This window comes from Elephas maximus, chromosome 9 (genome assembly GCF_024166365.1).
Source record: "Elephas maximus indicus isolate mEleMax1 chromosome 9, mEleMax1 primary haplotype, whole genome shotgun sequence".
Classification (NCBI taxonomy): Eukaryota; Metazoa; Chordata; class Mammalia; order Proboscidea; family Elephantidae; genus Elephas; species Elephas maximus.
In genome coordinates this window covers 31,884,826-31,906,654 of record NC_064827.1, presented here as the reverse complement: position 1 = coordinate 31,906,654, position 21,829 = coordinate 31,884,826, and the positions used below count along the sequence as shown (strand labels likewise).

At 38.7% G+C, this 21,829-nt stretch overlaps 1 long non-coding RNA gene across 1 annotated transcript; it reads right to left on the bottom strand.

The window, feature by feature from the left end:
* Positions 1 to 2,254: 2,254 nt before the first annotated feature.
* On the bottom strand, positions 2,255 to 21,746 carry LOC126082642 (uncharacterized). The gene is made up of 3 exons (XR_007518595.1): positions 12,001 to 21,746; positions 11,784 to 11,881; positions 2,255 to 10,898 (listed from the first exon to the last, which is right to left on the bottom strand). It is a non-coding gene; the product is annotated as an uncharacterized LOC126082642 (long non-coding RNA).
* Between the last annotated feature and the right edge of the window lie 83 nt (positions 21,747 to 21,829).

The following is a 21,829-nucleotide window of genomic DNA, read 5'->3' as shown; positions in this document are numbered from 1 at the left end:
TGGATTTGCTCTGAGTTTCTTCAGTTTCAGCTTGAACTTGCATATGAGCAGTTGATGGTCTGTTCCACAGTTGGCCCCTGGCCTTGTTCTGACTGATGATGTTGAGTTTTTCCTTTGTCTCTTTCCAAAGATGTAATCAGTTTGATTTCTGTGTGTTCCATTTGGTGAGGTCCCTGTGTAAGTCGCCATTTATGTTGGTGAAGGAAGGTATTTGCATTGAAGAAGTGGTTGGTCTTGCAAAATTCTATCATTCCATCTCCAGCATTTTTTCTATCACCAAGGCCACATTTTCCAACTAACAATCCTTCTTTGTTTCCAACTTTCGCATTCTAATCACCAGTAATTATCAATGCATCTCGATTGCATGTTTGATCAATTTCAGACTGCAGCAGCTGATAAAAATCTGTTTCTTCATCTTTGGCCTTAGTGGTTGGTGTGTAAATTTGAATAATAGTTGTATTAACTGGTCTTCCTTGTAGGCATATGGATATTATCCTATAACTGACAGCATTATACTTCAGGATAGATCTTGAAATGTTCTTCTTGACAATGAATGCGACACCATTCCTCTTCAAGTTGTCATCCCCAGCATAGTAGACTATATGATTGTCTGATTCAAAATGGCCAATACCAGTCCATTTCAGCTCACTAATGCCTAGGATATCAATGTTTATGCATTCCATTTCATTTTTGACAATTTCCGATTTTCCTACATTCATACTTCATACATTCCAGGTTCCAATTATTAATGGATGTTTGCAGCTGTTTCTTCTCATTTTGAGTCATGCCACATCAGTAAATGAAGGTCTCAAAAGCTTTACTCCATCCACATCATTAAGGTTGACTCCACTTTGAGGACGCAGCTCTTCCCCAGTTGTCTTTTGAGTGCTTTCCAACCTGGGGGGCTCATCTGCTAGCACTATATCAGACAATGTTCTGCTGCTGTTCATAAGGTTTTCACTGGCTAATGCTTTTCAGAAGTAGACTGTGGGGTCCTTCTTCCTAGTCTGTCTTAGTCTGTAAGCTCAGCTGCGACCTGTCCTCCATGGGTGACCCTTCTGGTATCTAAATACCGGTGGCATAGTTTCCAGCATCACAGGAACATGCAAGCACCCACAGTACAACAAACTGACAGACATGTAGGGGCCATCCCATATAACAAACATTATTTTCTATGTTCAGGCTACCCATGCCCATTTTGCAATGGAAAGCAAGTTCTTGCTCATTTGAATAACAGAATACTAATAGCACAACACTCAGACCTTAGTGATTACAAATACAAGGTAAAAAATAACATACCAAAAGTTAATACATGAAAATGAAAAATTGTGAGTAAATATTTGCAAATAGGTCATTGAAATAGTTTCTAGTAATATACAGATTAAATGTGAAAGAGACGTTTCCAGTTGCTCTTCCCTTTCCCTGGTGGCGTAGTGGTTAAGTGCTACAGCTGCTAACCAAAGGGTAGGCAGTTCGAATCCGCCTGACACTCCTTGGAAACTCTATGGGGCAGTTCTACTCTGTCCTATAGGGTCGCTATGAGTCGGAATCGACTCGACAGCACTGGGTTTGTTTTTGGTTTGGTTTCTTCTCTTTCCACACAGCCCTGGAAGATGGCCGTTCTCCAAACACCACACCCAGCAGTAGGTGTGTGCCTCAGTGGTGCATACCACTCTGACCATCACAAAGGGAGTCGTGCACACTGGGTCTGAGACAGGATGCGAGGAGCTATCAGAGCATGGCCACCAACATTCTCTCTTCCTCAGAGTCCTTTGAGAAGCTCTGGCCAGTAGTCCTTCAGATCACCCGACCACCTGGATTTGTCAGATCAGTGCCTCACAACTAGATGGAGATCAAACATCCCATCAAGAACCCTACTTAGATGAACCTCCTGTTGCACTTGATCAGGCCCTCCCATTTCATGAAGGTGTTAACAGCCAGATTTTTCTCTTTAAAAGCATATTCTCCCTGTGTAATTAATAATCTGTGGGGTGAAATTATGAGATCATTCTGTTCCACAACTACAGTTTACCAATGGTTTTATCATCCATTGAAAGTCACAGTGTGGCGGTTTTCTAATCTAGGATTTATTCTGTATTTATTAGCTGTCATTCCTCTGGAAAAGAAAACATTCCTTCTGCTCATGGGTTTTATTTAACATCTAATGTGGTTTAAATTGCAACATTATTCTTTTGGATGCTTACATTGTCCCAAATTAATCAAATAGGAGAAAAAAAGTTCGTTTCGGAAAATATGTTTTCCAAATGTTAGCATTTTATTATACAGCCGTATCTCGGAAATACTGCAGATTCAGTTCCAGACCACCATGATAAAGTGAATATCACAATAAAGTAAGTCACATGAATTTTTTGGTTTTCCAGTGCATATAAAAGTCATGTTTATACTATACTGGAATTTATTAGGTGTGAAATAGCATTATGTCTAAAAAAAATGTATACACCTTAATTTAAAAAATATTTTATTGCTAAAAAAATGCTAAACATCATCTGAGGCTTCGGCAAGTCATTCTTTTTGCTGCTGGAGGGTCTTGCCTTGATGTTGATGGCTACTGACTGATCAGAGTGGTGGTTGCTGAAGGCTGGGGTGGCTGTGGCAATTTCTTAAAATAAGACAATAATGAAGGTTGCTGCATCGATTGACTCTTCCTTTCAAAAAAAATTTCTCTGTCACATGCAATGCTATTTGATAGCATTTTGCCCACAGTAGAACTTCTTTCAAAATTGGAGTCAATCCTCTTAAACCCTGACACTCCTTCATCAACTAAGTTTATGTAATATTCTAAATCTTTGTTGTCATTCAGCAATGTTAACAGCATCTTCACCAGAAGTAGATTCCATCTCAAGAAACCACTTTCTTTGCTCAGCCATGAGAAACAACTCCTCATCCATTAAAGTTTTACCATGAGAGTGCAGCAATTCAGTCACATCTTTAGGCTCCACTTCTAATTCTAGTTCTCTTGCTTTTTCCACCACATCTGCAAGTTACTTCCTCCACTGAAGTCCTGAAGTCCTCAAAGTCATCCACAAGGACTGGAATCAACTTCTTCCAGTCTCCTGTTAATACTGATATTTTGACCTCCTCCCAAGAATCACGAATGTTCTTAATGGCATCTAGAATGGTGAATACTTTCCAGAAAGTTTTCAATTTACTTTCCCCAGATGCATCAGAGGAATCACTATCTATGGCAACTATAAAAAAAAAAAAAAAAAGAAGAAGAAGAAAGAAAACCAGACCAAACCCACCACCACTGAGTCAATTCCAACTCCTAGCAGCCCTATAGGACAGAGTAGAACTGCCCCACAGGGTTTCCAAGGAGCAGATGGTGGATTTGAACTGCTGACCTTTTGGTTAGCAGCTGAGCCCTCCACCACTGTGCCACAAGTGCTCCATGGCAGCTATAACCTTACAAAATGTATTTCTTAAGTAATAAGACTTGAAAGTCAAAATTAGTCCTTGACCCATGGGCTGCAGAATGGGTATTGTATAAGCAGGCATGAAAACAATATTAATCTCTTTGTACATTTCCATCAGAGCTCTCAGGTGACCAGATGCATTGTCAGTGAACAGCAGTATTTTGAAAGGAATCTTTTTTCTGAGCAGTAGGTCCCAACAGTGGGCTTAAAATAGTCAATAAACCATGTTGTAAACAGATGTGCTGTCCATCCAGGCTTTGTTGTTCCATTTATAGAACACAGGCAGAGTAGATTTAGCATAGTTCTTAAGGTCCCTGGGATTTTTGGAATGGTAAATAAACACTGGCTTCAACTTAAAGTCACCAGCTGCATTAGCCCCTAACAAGAGAGTCGGCCTGTCCTTTGAAAATTTGAGGCCAGGGATTGACTTCTCCCCTCTAGCTATGAGAGTCCTGGACAGCGTCTTCTTCCAACATAAGGCCGTTTCGCCTACAGTGAAAGTCTGCTGTCTACTGCAGCCCCTTCATCAGTCATCTCAGCTGGGTCTTCTGGAGAACTTGCTGCAGCTTCTACATCAGCACTTGCTGCTTCCCCTCGCACTTTTATATTATGGCTTCTTTCCTTAAACCTCATGAACCAACATCTGCTAGCTTCAAACTTTTCTTTTGCAGCTTCTTCACCTCTCTCAGCCTTCATAGAATTGAAGAGTTAGGGCCTCGCTCTGGATTGGGCTTTGGATTAAGGGAATGTTGTGGCTGGTTTGATTTTCTATACACTAAAATTTTCTCCATATCTGCAATAAGGCTGTTTTGCTTTGTTATCATTCGTGTGTTCACTGGAGTAGCACTTTAAATTTCCTTCAAGAACTTTTCCTTTGCATTCACAACTTGGCAAATTGTTTGGCCCAAGAGGCCTAGCTTTCACCCTATCTCAGCTTTTGATGTGCCTTCCTTTCTAAACTTAACCATCTCTAGCTTTTGATTTAAAGTGAGTGACTCTTCCTTTCACTTGAACACTTAAAGGCCATTGTAGGGTTCTTAATTGGCCTAATTTCAATATTGTCATGTCTTAGGGAATAGGGAGGCCCGAGGAGAGGGAAAGAGATGAATAAATGGCCAGTCAGTGGAGCAGTCAGAATACACACAACATTTATCGATTAAGTTTGCCATCTTACATGGGCACGGTTTGTGGTGCCCCAAAACAATTATAAGAGTAACATCAAAGATCACTGATCGCAGTTCACCACAAACAGGTATAATAATAATGAAAAAGTTTAAAATATTGTGAGAACTACACAAAGACACAAAGTGAGCACACGCTGTTGGAAAAATGGCACCAACAGATTTCCTCGACACAGAGTTGCCACAAACCTTCAATTTGTAAAAAATGCAGTATCTGCATAGCGCAATAAAGTAAGGCGCGAAAAATGAGGTAGGCCTGCATCATAAGGAAGCATACTAAAAGAGAATTATAGATAAATGGTGATATTGTTATTATGTTTGTTACATATTATACTAATTTATTTGCATTATGACAAGGAAAGAAGTTGGATAATCTTAAGGGATTCAAGTTATCATGGCACAGGCTTGTGAACATAAATGTATTACAAACCCAATTAAAAAGTGGACAATCGATCTGAACAGACACCTCAGCAAAGAAGATATACAGATGGCAAATAAGCAGATGAAAAGATGCTCAACATCACATGCTATGAGGGAACTGCAAATTAAAACACAATGAGATACCACTATACACCTATTAAAACGGATGAAATCCTAAACACTGATAATGCTAAATGCTGCTGATAAACGTGGAGCAATAGGATCTCTCACTCATTGCTGGTGGGAATGCAAAATGTACAGCCACTTTGGTACACAGTCTGGTAGCTTCTTACAAAACTAAACATAGTCTTATCATATGATGCAGCAATGATAAGCTGAAAACTTATATCCACACAAAAACTTGCACGAGAATGTTTATAGCAGTTTTATTTATAACTACCAAAATTTGGAAGCAACCAAGATCTCATTCAACAGGTGAATGGATAAATAAACTCTTGTGCATCCACACAATGGAGTATATTATTCACCAAGAAAAAAGAAATGAGCTATCAAGCCGTGAAGAGAAATGGAGGATACATACTACTAAGTGAAAAGAGCCAATCAGAAAAAGCTACATACTATATGATTCCAGCTGTATGACATTCTGGAAAAGGCAAAACTAGAGAAAGCAAAAAGATCAGTGGTTGTCAGGGGTCTGGGAAGGGGGAAGGGGATGAATAGGCGAAGCACAGGGCATTTTACGGGCCCAAAAACTATTCTTCATGACACTGTACTGGTGGATACATGATATTATGCATTTGTCAAAACCCACAGAGCTGTGCAACACAAAAAGTGAACCAAATGTAAACTACAGGCTTTATTTAATAATAATAATGTATCAATATTGGTTCATCAGTTATAGCAAATGAACCACACCAATGAAAGAAGTTAATAAAAGAAGGTGTGTGAGGTACAGGAGCATATGGAAACTCTGTACTTTCTGCTCAATTTTTCTGTAAATTTAAAACTTCTCTACAAAAATATGGTCCATTAATTAAAGAAAATATTTCACAAACTTTACATCAAAATTAGTGCCATTGTTCAGTGTTAAATTTCAAGTACTAATTTGAGACTGAGCTGCCAAATTAAAAATCCTAAAATTGCCTTCATTTTGATCACTTTTTTTTAAACTCTTGATTTTAATATTTTTTAAAACTTTTATTTCAGCTCTGCCTAGTTCGAAAACCACATCTACCACAATTTGAGACCAGTGCGTCAACATCAAAATCCTAAAACTGACTGACTTGTAAAGCTACTGGATTTTGTCTTCTGACCAAACTTAAAACTTAAGAACTTTCATTTCAACTATGCCTTAGTTTATAACGATATCTTATTTCGCCACTAAATTTTGAGTACTCATTTAATATGGGAATAGCAAAAGTAAAAACATGACATTGCCTGTTGCTGAACTGTACATGTAGAAATTGTTGAATTTGTATACATTCTGCTATATATATTTTCAAAGACAAAAACAAATTATAAAAAAGAGAAAATACTCAAAAAAAAAAAAAAAAAGAACTTTGCCTTAATTTTGGTACCAAGTTTTGCTTTTTGAAACTTTAACTCTGCCAAGGTTTCTCTGAGACAGACAATCACACTGCAATCAGTTTATGACTGTTGATGAAATTATTTTATCATTGGCTCACTCATATGACAAAAACTATTTGAAATATCTTTATACAATACGGATATTGCTTTCTTATAATCGAGACTTTGTATGCTTGATGACATGTTGTAAAACACATAGCACATTCAATAAGAAATAGTCTCTTAAGTGTTGTTTCTGTAATGTGGTTAACTTACAGAAGAAATTGCTGTTCCTGCTAGAATGTAAGCACCATAAGGGTGGGAATATTTTACTATTTTACCACTGAACTATCTTAAGTTCCTAGAAGAGTGTCTGGCACATAATAGACTACACAATAATATTTGTGGAATGGCTATCTGATGAACTGAATAAATCAACACAGACCTGTATGTAGAAAAGGGCAAGCATGAGAAAAGAATTACTCATTCAAAAAGGACATTATTTTTAAATGACTGTCTGATAATATTATTTTGTTCACTTTATTCATTTAGAATAGGGAGAAATTTTCAGGAATATGTGTGCCAAATGCCTTCTCCTACCATTGTTTCTGGGTGTTGTTATTCAATTCTCCAAAATTTTTTTCAATAGCTTCTTCACAGTCTAAGTTTGAAATAGACTGTTGTGCGTCTGTACAAAGGAGTATTATTCACCAATAAAAAAGAAATGAGCTATCAAAGCACGAGGAGAAATGGAGGATACACATTGCTAGGTGAAAAAGTCAATCTGAAAAAGCAACATACTATATGATTCCAACTATGTGACATTCTGGAGAAGGCAAAACTAGAGACAGCAGAAAGATCAGTGGTTGTCAGGGGTCTGGGAAGGGGGAAGGGGATGAATAGCTGAAGCACGGGGCATCTTAAGGGCATCGAAACTATTCTGCATGACACTGTAATGGTGGACAGATGATATTACACATTTGTCAAAACCCATGGAACTGTGCAATACAAAGAGTGAACCCAAATGTAAATTACAGACTTTACTTAATAATAATGCTGCAATATTGGTACTTAATTTCTTTCCAACTGGTCATTATATAAAGGTCCCTGGGTGGCGCAGTTTGCATTAAACTACTAACTTAAAGGTTGGCTGTTGGAACCTACACAGTGGCACCATGGAAGAAAGGCCTGGAGATTTATTTTCATGAAGACTACAGCCAAGAAAACCCTATGGAGCAGTTCTACGCTGTTTACACATGGCGCTGACATGAATCAGAGCCAACTCAATGGCAACAGATTTTTTGGTTGGTCCTTAGATAGAAAATGTTGTTGATCCTACAATTTTCAAAACAAAAGGCATTAACAGTATGAAGAAATATGAACAGTGTTTTCAGAACGATGAAACAAATTTCGAGAGAAAGAAAAGTTGGTATCAACATATACTATCAAATATTTTATTGCTAGGAAAACTTCAGAATTAATTCCTAAGATTAAACGGTATTGATTATACCAGTCTTTCTCTGGAAAAATAATCTTCTATATAAAAATTCATGCTAAAAAAACTATATTTTTACATTTATTGTAAATTAGGATTAGACACTCCTTTCTGAGCTTGAGACTCCCCTTTTTAACTGCTATTGGACATCTTCACCTGGATATTTTACCACGTCTCTCTGAATCTGAACTCATGATCTTCACCTCAAACTGCATCCTTATCCAGTGTTCCCTATCTTGGTGATCAGGATCACCCACCTCTCCAGTTGTACAAATCTGCTGAACAATTCCTTATCCCCCATCCACAATCTCCAGTTCGTTGCTAAGCTCTGTTGATGGTACTCCTTAAATATGTCTTAAGGCAGTCTAGATCTCTCCATCTTGAATGCAAACACTTTAGCCCAAGCTACTATAACCTATTCTTGGCCTAATGGTCAACCAGTATCCACTCTTGCCTCTCATCCAAGCCATCCTCCAAAATGTATTCAAGGTGATTTTTCTGTTGTTGTTTATCAAAAGTCTTACCACATTACTTCTCTGCTTAATAGCTTGCCCTTTTCCTAAGACAGAAATTCTTAACATGGCCTAAAAAAGCCCTATAAGAGTTTTCCCCTGCTTATTTCTCCACCCCCACTAGCCACACTCTCCTTTTTCATCTCCATGCTCCAGTCACAGTTTCTTCGATGTGCCCATGCTCCCTGCTACCTCAGGGCCTGCCACATCCAATTCCCTCTGCCTGGAATGTTCCTCCTTGCAACTACTACCCCTCTCCTTTGATTAGTTAATACCTACCTAATCCTACAGACCTCAACTCAAATATCCCTTGATTTCCTTTATCACTAGACTAGATCAGTTCCCCACTGTGCATTCCCATAGCACCTAGAACTCTTATTTCATGGAACTTACAATGTTTTGTAATTAATACTCTCTGATTTGCTCATCACAGTACCTAGCACATACTATCTGATACTTAGTAGATTACTAAATTAGCTACTAACAATAACAATGCTAATTATTTTAGTATTGTTGCTAAAAATATGTTGTTGTCAGGTGCCATCGAGTCGGTTCCGACTCATAGCGACCCTATGTACCACAGAAAAAAACACTGCCAGGTCCTGTATCATCCTTACAATCGTTGTTATGCTTGAGCCCATTGTTGCAACCACTGTGTCAATCCATCTCCTTCAGGGTCTTCCTCTTTTCCGCTGACCCTGTACTTTACCAAGCTTGATGTCCTTCTCCAGGGACTGATCCCTCCTGACAACATTCCAAAGTGTGTAAGACACAATCTCGCCATCCTTGCCTCTAAGGAGCATTCTGGTTGTACTTCTTCCAAGACAGATTCGTTCATTCTTTTGGAAGTCCATGGAATATTCAATAATCTTCACCAACACTACAATTAAAAGGCATCAATTCTTCTTCAATCTTCCTTATCCATTGTCCAGCTTTCATTTGCATATGATGTGATTGAAAATATCATAGCTTCAGTCAGGAGCACCTTAGTCTTCAGGGTGACATCTTTGCTCTTCAACACTTTAAGTAGGTCCTTTGCAGTAGATTTGCCCAATGCGATGTGTCGTTTGATTTCTTGACTGCTGCTTCCATGGCTGTTGGTTGTGGATCCAAGTAAAATGAAATCCTTGACAACTTCAATCTTTTCTCTGTTTATCATGGTGTCACTTACTGGTCCAGTTGTGAGGATTTTTGTTTTCTTTATGTTGATCTGTAATCCATACTGAAAGCTGTGATCTTTAATCTATCAGTAAGTGCTTCAAGTTCTCTTCACTTTCAGCAAGTGTCATCTGTATAACACAGGTTATTAGAGAGTCTTACTCCAACCCTGATGACCCATTCTTCTTCATATAGTCCAGCTTCTTGGATTATCTGCTCATACAAATTGAATAGGTATGGCAAAAGGATACAACCCTGATGTATACCTTTCCTGACTTTAAACCACTCAGTATCCCCTTGTTCTGTCCAAACAACTGCCTCTTGATCTATATAAAGTTTCCTCAGGAGCACAATTAAGTGTTCTGGAATTCCCATTCTTTGCAATGTTAACCATAATTTGTTATGAACCACATGGTTGAACACCTTTGCATAGTCAATAAAACACAGGTAAACATCCTTCGGGTATTCTCTGCTTTCAGCCAGGATCCATTTGAGATCAGCAATGATATCCCTGGTTACACGTCCTCTTCTGAATCTGGCCTGAATTTCTGGCAGTTCCCTGTCGATATACTGCTGCAGGTGCTTTTGAATCATCTTCAGCAAAATTTTGCTTCTGTGTGATATTAATGATGTTGTTTAATAATTTCTACATTCAGTTGGATCACCTTTCTTGGGAATAGGTGTAAATATGGATCTCTTCCAGTCCATTGGCCAGGTAGCTGTCTTCCAAATTTCTTGGCATAGACAAGTGAGCACTTTCAGTGCTGCATCCATTTGTTGAAGCATCTCAAATGATATTCCGTCAATTCCTGGAAACTTGCCTTCAGTGCAGCTTGGACTTCTTCCTTCAGTACCATCGGTTCCTCCTCTTGAAATGGTTGAATGTCGACTAATTCTTTTTGGTATAATGGCTCTGTGTATTCCTTCCATCTTCTTTTGATGTTTCCTGTGTTGTTTAATAACTTCCCCATAGAATCCTTCACCACTGCAACTAGAGGCTTGAATTTTTTCTTCAATTCTTTTGGCTTGAGAAATGCTGAGCATGTTATTCCCTTTTTGTTTTCTATCTCCAGCTCTTTGCATATGTCACTATAATACTTTACTTTGTCTTCTCAAGCTGCCCTTTGAAATCTTCTGTTCAGTTCTTTTACTTCATCGTTTCTTCCTTTTGCTAAAATATATATAAAACAAATAAATATATAGATGAGCAAAATGTGAATTAAGAATACACTTCTAAGGAGAATGGAAACATGTTTGTATTACTTACATCACATATTTGATATATGTCATCAATAATAAATGAAAGCCTGGCTTCATGAGAAGCAAAAAAGGTAAGAGTAAGAAGAAAAAGAGGTCATCTGGGTCCAAAGCTGCAGAGAAGAAACTTAAGATGAAGTCTGAGCTCATTAGATCTTACAACAAGAAAGTCATTGGTTACCTTGGCAATTGGTTACTCAGATTCTGAGTGAAAGCCAAATTACAGAAGGTTGAGGAATTAATAGAAATGGAGATAGCAAATGTAGGCCATTCTTGCAAGGACCTTAAATTCTGAATATGTAGTTGTGTTATCAATGGACAAGTTAATTATTTGATTGTGTCTGTACCGTGCCATTGGATGTATACAGTTTCAGACGTGAAACAAATACTTGGGGTCCAATTCACAATAGCTCATGAAGATGGAAGCGTGAACATAGGACTTGATCCCCAGTATATCAGATTAATCAAACGTTTAAGCCAATTGCTTCTGCTGAGGTATTTGTATTTGTACATGTGTGTGTTCCCATATGCATTTTTTAAACATAGAAGACTCCTAAAATTAGAAATCTTTTTTAAATCACTACATTTTGCAGAGTGGATTTAATTCAAGAGCCCAGGAGAGAAAATATGCTCTATAACAAATACATTAATTATTCCTCATAAAATAGCATTAAGCATTATTTCGGAGATAACACATTTCTGAGAAAAAAAACAAATTAAATATTCACTGTATGTTAAATAACAATATTCAAATGAAAATTAAGAAAATTTTCAATTATCAACTCTTTGACCTTCTTACCTTATTCTTCAAGAAACTCAGCTTCCAGGAATCACTTCAACTTTGAGAAAATGTTTTCATCTAAGTCAGCCCCTCACTCCCCCCTCCTGATATTCAATCTGCAATAATAGTTGTAAAATGCATTAGGTTCTAACATTAATACTAGGCATCCCCCCACACCCACCAAAAAAAATAAAAGAGAAGTCTGGATACCCTCCTTGATTTCACAAAAACTTACTGGTTCCCATGTTGTTGTTAGTTGTGGAGGTGCCTTCGAGTCAGTTCTGATTCATCGGTATAACAGAATGAAACAGGGCCTGGTCCTGCACTGTTCTCACAGTCGTACTGTGTTATTCCATATGTGTAGCCTGAACACAAAGTCATTTTAGCAGTGTATTAAGTTTGGTTACTGATGGAGCACCCCTTTGCATGCAAGGACCTATTACACTCTCCGTAACGTTAGAAGGTTCCCTTCTTTAAAAGTTTCTGTAAGCGAACAAACAAATAAACACGGATAACTCAGCAGGATAAATTAAGCGAATAACGTAGGTATGCTGTTTATGAGGGAGTTTCTCGCAAAACAGAGCAACTGTGCATTAGTGACATTATAAGGCAAAGTCTAGACTAGCCTAAATTCTTTAAATGGGTCCCTTGCTGTGATTGAACTATATATGATACCTTTAAAAAAAATTCAGGAATAAACTTCAAGGAGACACAAAATTTAATAAAATGAGGAAATAAATTATTGTATGCCTGAGAAAGTTCAACCTTGCTTAGAGCATAAAGAATCCAGGGACTGGGAGGTAGTGTAAGGATTAGCCTGAGTCCTGAAGGGCAAGGTGGATGAACCACAGAGGCAGAAAATTCCTGATTTTGGAACTAAATCTTCCCATCTCCCTCTATCCATGTGTCTTTTAAGTCAGTGATTTTTCTTTTAAATTAATGATTTTTAAATCAGTGGCACTCCATGGGTCATTTAGGATATTTTTCAGAGTCATTTTTGGTTGTAACAATGGTTTGGGGGCCCTATTGACCCAAAGGAAACCCTGGTGGTGTAGTGGTTAAGTGCTATGGCTGCTAACCAATGGGTCGGCAGTTTGAATCTGCCAGGAGCTCCTTGGAAACTCTGTGGGGCAGTTCTACTCTGTCCTATAGGGTCTCTATGAGTCGGAATCGACTCGACTGTGCTGGGTTTTTTTTAATTGACCCAAAGGAAACCCTGGTGGCATAGTGGTTAAGAGCTAAGGCTCCTAACCAAAAGGTCAGCATTTCAAATCCACCAGCCATTCCTTGGAAACCCTATGAGGCAGTATTAGTCTGTTCTATAGGGTTGCTATGAGTCGGAATCAACTAGTTGGCAACAGGTTTTGGGTATTGACCCAAAGATAAGCCAAAAGGCCTACATTATTTAGTTTTTCACAAATCCCTGGACATTCACATAGTGAAAATATGTGTAATTATCTGAAACAAGAAAATCTGTTTTATATATAATAAACACAGTTGTTGTTATTCACACTCAGCGAATCCGACCCCACGTTGCAGAGTAGAACTGTCCCGTAAGGTTTTCTAGGCTGTAATCTTTGCAAAAGCAGATTGACAGGTCTTTCTCCCACAGAGTCACTGAGTGGGTTCAACCACCAACCTTTCAATTAGCATACAAGCGCTTAACCATTCTACCAGCAGGGCTCCTTATACACACAAACATGTTGTTGTTGTTAGGTACCATGAAGTCATTTCTGACTCATAGTGACCCTGTGTATGACAGAATGAAACACTGCCCAGTTCTATGCCATCCCCACAATTGTTGCTATGATTGAGCCCATTGTTTCACCCACTGTGTCAACCCATCTCCTTGAGGGTTTTCCTCTTTTTCGCTGACCTTCTACTTTACCAAGCATGATGTCCTTTTCCAAGGACCATTCCCTCCTGATAACATGTCTGAAGTATGTGAGATGAAGTTTTGCCATCCTCATTTCTAAGGAACATTCTGGCTGCACTTTTTCCAAGATAGATTTGTTCATTCTTTTGGCAGTCTATGGTATAGTCAATATTCCTTCGTCCTCAAAGTGACATTTTTGCTTTTTAGTACTTTAAAGAGGTCTTTTGCAGCAGACTTGCCCAAGGCAATATGTCTTTTGATTTTTTTGACTGCTACTTCCATGGCTGTTGATTGCTGATCCAACTAAAATGAAATCCTTGACAACTTCAATTTTTTCTCCATTTATCATGATGTTGTTTATCGATCCAGTTGTGAGAATTTTTATTTTCTTTATGTTAAGGTGTAATCCATACTGAAGGCTGTAGTCTTTGATCTTCATCAGTAAGTGCTTCAAGTCCTCTTCACATTCAGCAAGCAAAGTTGTGTCATTTACATATCGCAGGTTGTTAGAGTACTCCTCCAATTCTTCATGTAGTCCAGCTGCTTAGATTATTTTCTCAGCGCACAGATTGAATAAACCCACTGCCATTGAGTCAGTTCCAACTCACAGGGACTAATAGGACAGAGTAGAACCGCCCCGTAGGGTTTCCAAGGAGTGGCTGGTGGATTCAAACTGCTGACCTTTTGGTTAGCAGGCAAGCTGTTAACCACTGTACCACCAGGGCTCCAACAGATTGAATAAGTATGGTAAAAGTATACAACCCTGACGCACACCTTTCCTGATTTAAACAATGCAGTATCCGCCTGTTCTGTCCCAGCAACTGCATCTTGCTCTATGTTCAGGTTCTGCACGAGCACAATTAAGTTCTTTGGAATTCCCATTCTTCGAAATGTTACCCATAATTTGTTGTGATCCACACAGTCAAATGCCTTTGCACAGTCAACAAAACACAGGTAAACATCTTTCTGGTATTCTCTGCTTTCAGCCAAGATCCATCGGACTTCAGTAATGATATCCCTCATTCCATGTCCTCTTCTGAAGCTAGCCTGAATTTCTGACAGTTTCCTGTCGATATACTGCTGCAACCATTTTTTAATTGTCTTCAGCAAAATTTTACTTGCATGTGATATTAATGATATTGCTCAATAATTTCCACATTCCGTGGATCACCTTTCTTTGAAATGGGCCTATATGTGGATTTCTTCCAGTCAGTTGGCCAGGTATCTCTCTTCCAAATTTCTTGGCATAGACAAGTGAGTGCTTCCAGCATTGCATCTGTTTGTTGAAACATCTCAATTAGTATTCTGTCAATTCCTGGAGCCTTGTTTTTCACCAATGCCTTCAGTGCAGCTTGGACTTTGTCCTTCAGTACCATGGTTCTTGATCATATGCTACCTCCTAAAATAGTTAAATGTTGATCAGTTCTTTTTGGTACAGTGACTATGCGTATACCTTCCATCTTCTTTTGATGCTTCCTGTGTCATTCAATTTTTCCCTATACCAAACCAAAAACCAAACCTGTTGCTGCAATGTTGCAACTCAAGGCTTGAATTTTTATTTCGGTTCTTTCAGATTGAGAAATGCCAAGTCTGAAAACATAATAATCAACACAGCAGCAATATATTCCCCAGCACACAGATTGTGATCTCGAAATACCATTTCCCACCAAAAATGAACCATCACTCCTATGGGATATTAGTAATACCACGTGTTGTGGTGGTTAAGTGCTCAGCTGCCGACCAAAAGGTCAGCAGTTCAAAACCACCAGTTGCTCCAAAGGAGAAAGATGTGGCAGTCTGCTTCCGTAAAGATTTACAGCCTTGGAAACATTATGGGACAGTTCTATTCTGCCCTATAGGGTTGCTTTGAGTTGGAATTGACTTGAGTGCACACAACAATAACATTGTACAGGAAATATAGAAGATAAAACTAGAATATATTATCATCCCAGAAAGCAAAGATTCTGTCAACGACCACTGCAATCATGTCAAAAAGACTCAGGGACCAAATTGAAGAGGCTACCACTGGTCAAAGATAGGGCATGAGCATCAATAGAGAATAATAACTATAGCAGAGTTAAACACTCCAAGAATGTTTAAATTTATAAGTTCATAATAATAATTTAAAATCCTCAGTCATTTTTGAAGGATGCTATGGATGCAACTCATTACTTTGAAAACTGGTAAATAAATACAAAATATTTATCCTGTCTTTTGTTTATGAACCTGAGGGCAACCAAGTAGTTAATGAAGAAAACATTCCTTCATAGAAATAAATACTTCAGCTGATAAATGAAAAAAAATGATAGAATTAATATACTATCATTCAGCAACCTTTAAGGAAATAACGGATCTAAGAAATAATTATCAATGGCTGCTAAAATCACAAAAAGAAAGATAACCAAGTTATGTGCATCTTGATGAAGTACACAATACCATATATGAAGTATTTCTGCAAAAATATCCAACCTGAGTCACATCCAGGCTCTATATATAAATCATGAATTACAAGAAATACAGACAACAGAGAAATACATTAAATATCCTCATGAACAAGCATTCAGCAAAATCGAGACTTCAGAAAACACAGGGCAACCTATGCTGTTTCGTCAACAAATAAATGTCAAGGAAAAAAAAAAGAAAGAGGAACGTATAGATTAAAATAGGCATAAGAGACGTATCAACCAATTTCAATGTATTGACTTTATTTCATTCTTATTTTCAGAAATGAAAAAGTGATATGTGTAAAAACTGGAGACACTAAAATGATGAATTATGCCCAAAATTCAATTAAACTTAAGAAACACCTATGGGAAGATGGAAAGGGTAATAACTGTGGATCTTGGACCAATAACCCTAAACTGATGAAGTGAAGAGAATCAAATTTCCTGGTGGGAAGATGAGCCATATGCAGTTTGAAGAAGTCCCAAAATAATTCTGATTTTCCTTCTCTCCCCATTTAGAAACACTGTCTTAGACCCAATCATATACAGAAAGGCAAATAAATGAGGACATGGTTATGTCACTACCTCTCTTGGCCACTCGGCTCATTTTATTCATGCTTTTATTGTGAGTTCATATACAGTTTCACCAACTAGGAAAGAAACATCATTTTCACTGGTGATCTGCATTATATACAAGATTAGAGTAGATTCTTTTCATTCCCTTCCATTTACCTGCAAATTTCTATGCCAATTTATCTTTTCACTCACTTTTCCTCTTTTCTTGCTTATAAATTATCCACCCTATTAAAAAGCATGACCGTCACAATTTCAAGTTTCAGCTACCCACTATGTTCTCATCCACATGATCTCTTAAACATGTTTAAAGCATTAACAACAGGTTGTGTTTCATCCTAGACAGCTGGGTATCATGGAGAGGTAAAAGGTTTCATTATCTCATTCTATCGTCCAAGACAAATGTGCTATTGTGTTGTGTGTCAAATGACATCTTTGAAGTCTATTAAAGGTGTGCTGTGAATTAAGCCATCTGGAAAACACAGTATAGACTGAAAAATAATTAATTATAAGCCAGTTTATTTTTTTTCCCCCAGTTAAGCCTACTAGGACAGCTACTAAAAACCCTAAAGGGTAGAGGCTCTGAAGCCACAGGTTAGACCCTATCTCCAACGAAGATTAGCCAGTGCACTAGGTTACTTAACTTCTCTAATCTTTTTGCTCTCTCTGTAAAATTGAGATGCTAAAACATACCTCTTAAGGATTTTACAAAAGTTAAATGAAATAACAATTATAGAGTACTTGGAACAGAGTTGCTATGAGTTGGAACCAACTCAATGGCAACGCCATTGTTTTTTGCTCTGTTGTTTATGGTTTTGGAATGGAGTAAACAACTGACAAGTAGATAAGTGTGATTTCCCATTTTTTTCTTTTAAATATACCCATACCCATTGCTGTTGAGTCAATTCCGACTCACAGCGACCCTGTAGGACAGGGTAGAACAGCCCCATTGGGTTTCCAAGAGTGGCTGGTGGATTCCATCTGCTGATCTTTTGGTTACCAGCTGAACGCTTAACCACTGCGTCACCAGGGCTCCCTTTTAAATATAGAGAATATTTAATATTCTTTCCAGTGGCACAATGGTTAAGATCTATGGCTGCTAACCAAAAGGTCGGCAGTTGGAATCCACCAGCCACTCCTTGGAAACCTCATGGGGCAGTTTTACTCTGTCCTTTAAGAAACTTTCCCTGCACTTCCAACTTAGGCTAAGTTCCCCTCTTGCTTACTCTTAAAGTACCCTGTAGATACATCACTCAGCAAAGTTATATTAAATTAAAACCATTTATTAGATTTGAATGCCACTAGAGAGAGCTTCTTAAAAGCTAGGACCTGTAACATATTCAACTGTGCACTCCTAAAATATGGGATTGCTGAATTTAGGATAGCTGGAAGCCCTGGTGGCATAGTGGTTAAGTGCTATGGCTGCTAACCGAAAGGTCAGCAGTTCAAATCCACCAGGTGCTCATTGGAAACTCTATGGGGCAGTTCTACGCTGTCCTACAGGGTTGCTATGAGTCCTAATCTACTGGACGGCAACGCGTTATAGAGTAGCAATAAGTTGGAATCTAATTCACCGCAACTTTTTTTTTGTTGTTCTTTAAGTAACAGGGGTTTTTTTTCTTTTTTTTTTTTTAACGTAGAGAATATTAGATATTCTCATAATATTTGGAAACCAGGTCGAGCAAGTTGATTTTGCAAAAAAGTCCATTGAGCTTCCGCGTGGTTTCCTTTGAATTTCAAGGGAGATCAAGATGGAAGCTTCCTCTAAAAATTCCAGTCGGGAGCAAGTTAGGACCCCAGACACGCTTAAATAGGGAAGCGCTGTCCGTGGTGCTAGTAACCGCGCACGCCCATGCCCAAGGAATGGTCTTTCGACTGAAGTCGCTTTTCGAAGCGCACATCCCTGCCTCTTAGAAGATTCTCAGTTATTCTGCTTATTGGCTTCTTCCTGTCTTACTCACCACTTTTCACCTATGTCCTCTTCAGCAGCAACCACAAAAAAGGAAAAACTATCGCTTCAGTTTCCTAATCAAATAGTTTCTGTATTTCAGACACTATGGCCCATGCCTACCACTTAAGACAATCGCTCGTAAATTGGCTCAGGGTATCATTTTCTAATCTTTTCAAGCGTCAGGGAAATAGAAAGCTGAAAGCCAGGACACAGGAACTCGTTAATTTATGACCCATTCTTTAATACTCTTTTCAGTTGACTCCTCCTTTAAGAAACTTTCCCTACACTTCCAACTTAGGCTAAGTTCCCCTCTTGCTTACTCTTAAAGTACCCTGTAGATACATCTCTGAGAAAAGTTGTATTAAATTTAAACCATTTATGAGCTTTGAATGCCACCAGAGAGAGCTTCTTAAAAGCTAGGACCTGTAATATAGTCAACTGTGCACTCCTAAAATATGGGACATGCTGAATTTAGTTTTGCTGAACTAAATTCAATTCCTGAATTCAATAGAAAGATGGTCCCAACAACACTCCTTTAAAGACCTTCCTAGTTGTATTTGGCTGTGCACGAAATCTCATCGTCAATATGCTCTTTTGATTAAGATGCTCCAGACTGAGCCCATTTGCCACCATATCCACCAACATCAGTCTGGTGACTCATCCCCTCACAGCAACTGGCAATGAGTTAATGCCACCCATTTCAACGACTCTATATCTCCACTGCCCCTCATCTTTCCTCTTCCTTTTCCATTCTGCCTAGACACTTGAAATCTCCAAAACACCGAGTAAGAACTGAGTTCAAAGACTACCATGATTTTCATCCAGAAGCAGACTTCTATTCCTCTGGCCAGACAAAGGAATGGAGTGACCATTAGGAAATAAAAGGAATTTTTCCAGATAAAAATGGAAGGAAGTTTGTGGGAATGCAAAATGTTATAGCCACTTTCAAAGACAGTTTGGCAGTTTCTTACAAAGCTAAACATAGTCTTATCATATGATGAAGCAATTGCAAATTTAAACCCAAATGAGTTTAAAACTTACATCAACACAAAAACTTGCACAAGAATGTTATTGCATCTTTATAACTGCCAAAAATTGGAAGCAACCGAGATGCCCTTTAATGGTTGGCTAAAGAAACCATGGTACAACCACGCAATAGAATATTATTCAGTGATTTAAAAGAAATGAGCTATCAAGCCATGAAAAGGCATAGAGGAACCCCAAATGCATATTGCTAAGTGAAAGAAGTCAGTCTGAAAAGGCTACATACTGTATGATTCCAACTATATGAAATGTTGGAAAAGGCAAAACTATGAAGACAGTAAAAAGATCAGCAGTTGTCAGAGGCTTGGGAGGAGGGGAAGAGAGATGAATAGGTGGAGCACAGGGTATTTTTCAAGTGGTGGAACTATTTGACATGATACTGCAACAGTGGATACCTGATATTATGCATTTATCAATATAACGAGCAAACCCTAATGTAAACTAATAATAGTGTACCAATATTGGTTCATCAATTGTAACAAATGCACCACACCAAAGCGAGATGTTAACAGGGGAAACTGGGAATGGGGTGAGGGAGTGTATGAAAACTCTGTACCTTCTGTGTAATTTTTCTATAAACCTAAAACTTTTCTGAAGAAAAAAGTCTATTAAATGCTTTTAAAAAAAAAGAATGTCAAATAAGAGTGAAAGATTGAGGAATTCAGGAACTAAACACTAAGAAATGGGGGTGGGTGGAGAGAGAAAACTTGTTACAGTAGCTGCTTTCTTCCCTACCCTGTCTAGGTGGATTTCAGCCCTGTGGAGGCTCAGTCAGTGACTCTTCAGCCCCAGCCTCCACTTCCATGGACCCCACTGCCTTTAAAGAAAAGCACTCTTCCTCATTCTACAGAGGATAAGTGGGAGAGGGAGTCAGAGCTAAGATACACCAGAAGAAACACGTTAAGTCTCTCATACATGACTAAGCAATTGGCCTCCCTTTAAGACTTTGTCTTCCTCAGCACCCTGAGTCAAAATGATTTTAGAAATAAGTGTCGGGCTTTAAGAGAAGCCCACTCTTATGCAGTTCCTCACCAGTTTTCAGGCAGCAGATACATAACTTCTGCTTCTTTTCCTATTTCAATGTAGCACCAGCTGCAGTTTTTTAAAATCTTTAAAGCAATGAATATATTCACTGAAAGTCATCTAGGAAGATTAAGAAGAAAAAAACAAGCACTTGGTCTTTAAATCTTCAGAAGGGGATATAATGACAGGTTCAGCCTGTTTAATGACAGGCCCAGCGCCACACCTTTGTTTTTATTATGTTTCATTATTACTGCATAAATTTCCTTTATTACTCATAATAAATAAAAACCAAATACCAAGGTGGGTTAAACAGGTAAGAGTGCAAACAAGGGTGTACTTTACAAATATAATGAAAATATGATCTCTGATTCCTTATTTTTAACATTTTTCATATATCTTTCATGTGCCAGGTTGCTACCCTCAGTCTATTTGTTGTTGTTTTGTTTGGGGGTGGTGGAGGAAGGCCTGGCGATCTGCTTCTTGTAAACCATGGAGCAATTTCACTCTCTAATACATGAGGTAGCCATGAGCCTGAAACGACTCCACAGTAACGGGTTTGGGTTTTTGTTTTGTTTTAAATCCATGATTAAAACAAAAGAGAAAAGCACAGCAAAACAAGATTCTCGAGATTTTTCAGTATTTCTGGTTGACTGATTCTAATAGGACGGCACACCCAAAAGAAAACTGCTAAGATGCAAGATGTGAAAATTGTGAAGTCAAGTACCGCCCGGGGATGAATTTAACCTGCATGACAGGTGCAGAGCTGTCACTTTCAGACATCTTAAAAGAGACGGAGTTATTTTAAAGGCATTTCTCTCTGCCGCCCGATAACATAAATCTAATCAGGAAATGTCTCCAGAGTGAAACCAGCTGGTCCGGGGCTGAGAGGAATAGAAGTCCTCTGCTCCGCCTGCTGGGGATTTGGAGCTAAATGCAGTGGGTCAGCATTTCCAGAAACTTAGCGTCCCGGATCTGCTGGACACTCAGCCAGCAGCGCTTCCGGCGTTCCCGGGCGGCTTGCCCCGCCAGCCTCTGCGCATGCGTCTCAACGCCGACTGGGGCGGGCCGCCCACCCCCACCCCACCCCCACCCCCACTCCCATCCCGTGGGCTGTGACGTTAGGCTGGCCTCCGGGCGTCCACCGAGGGACGGG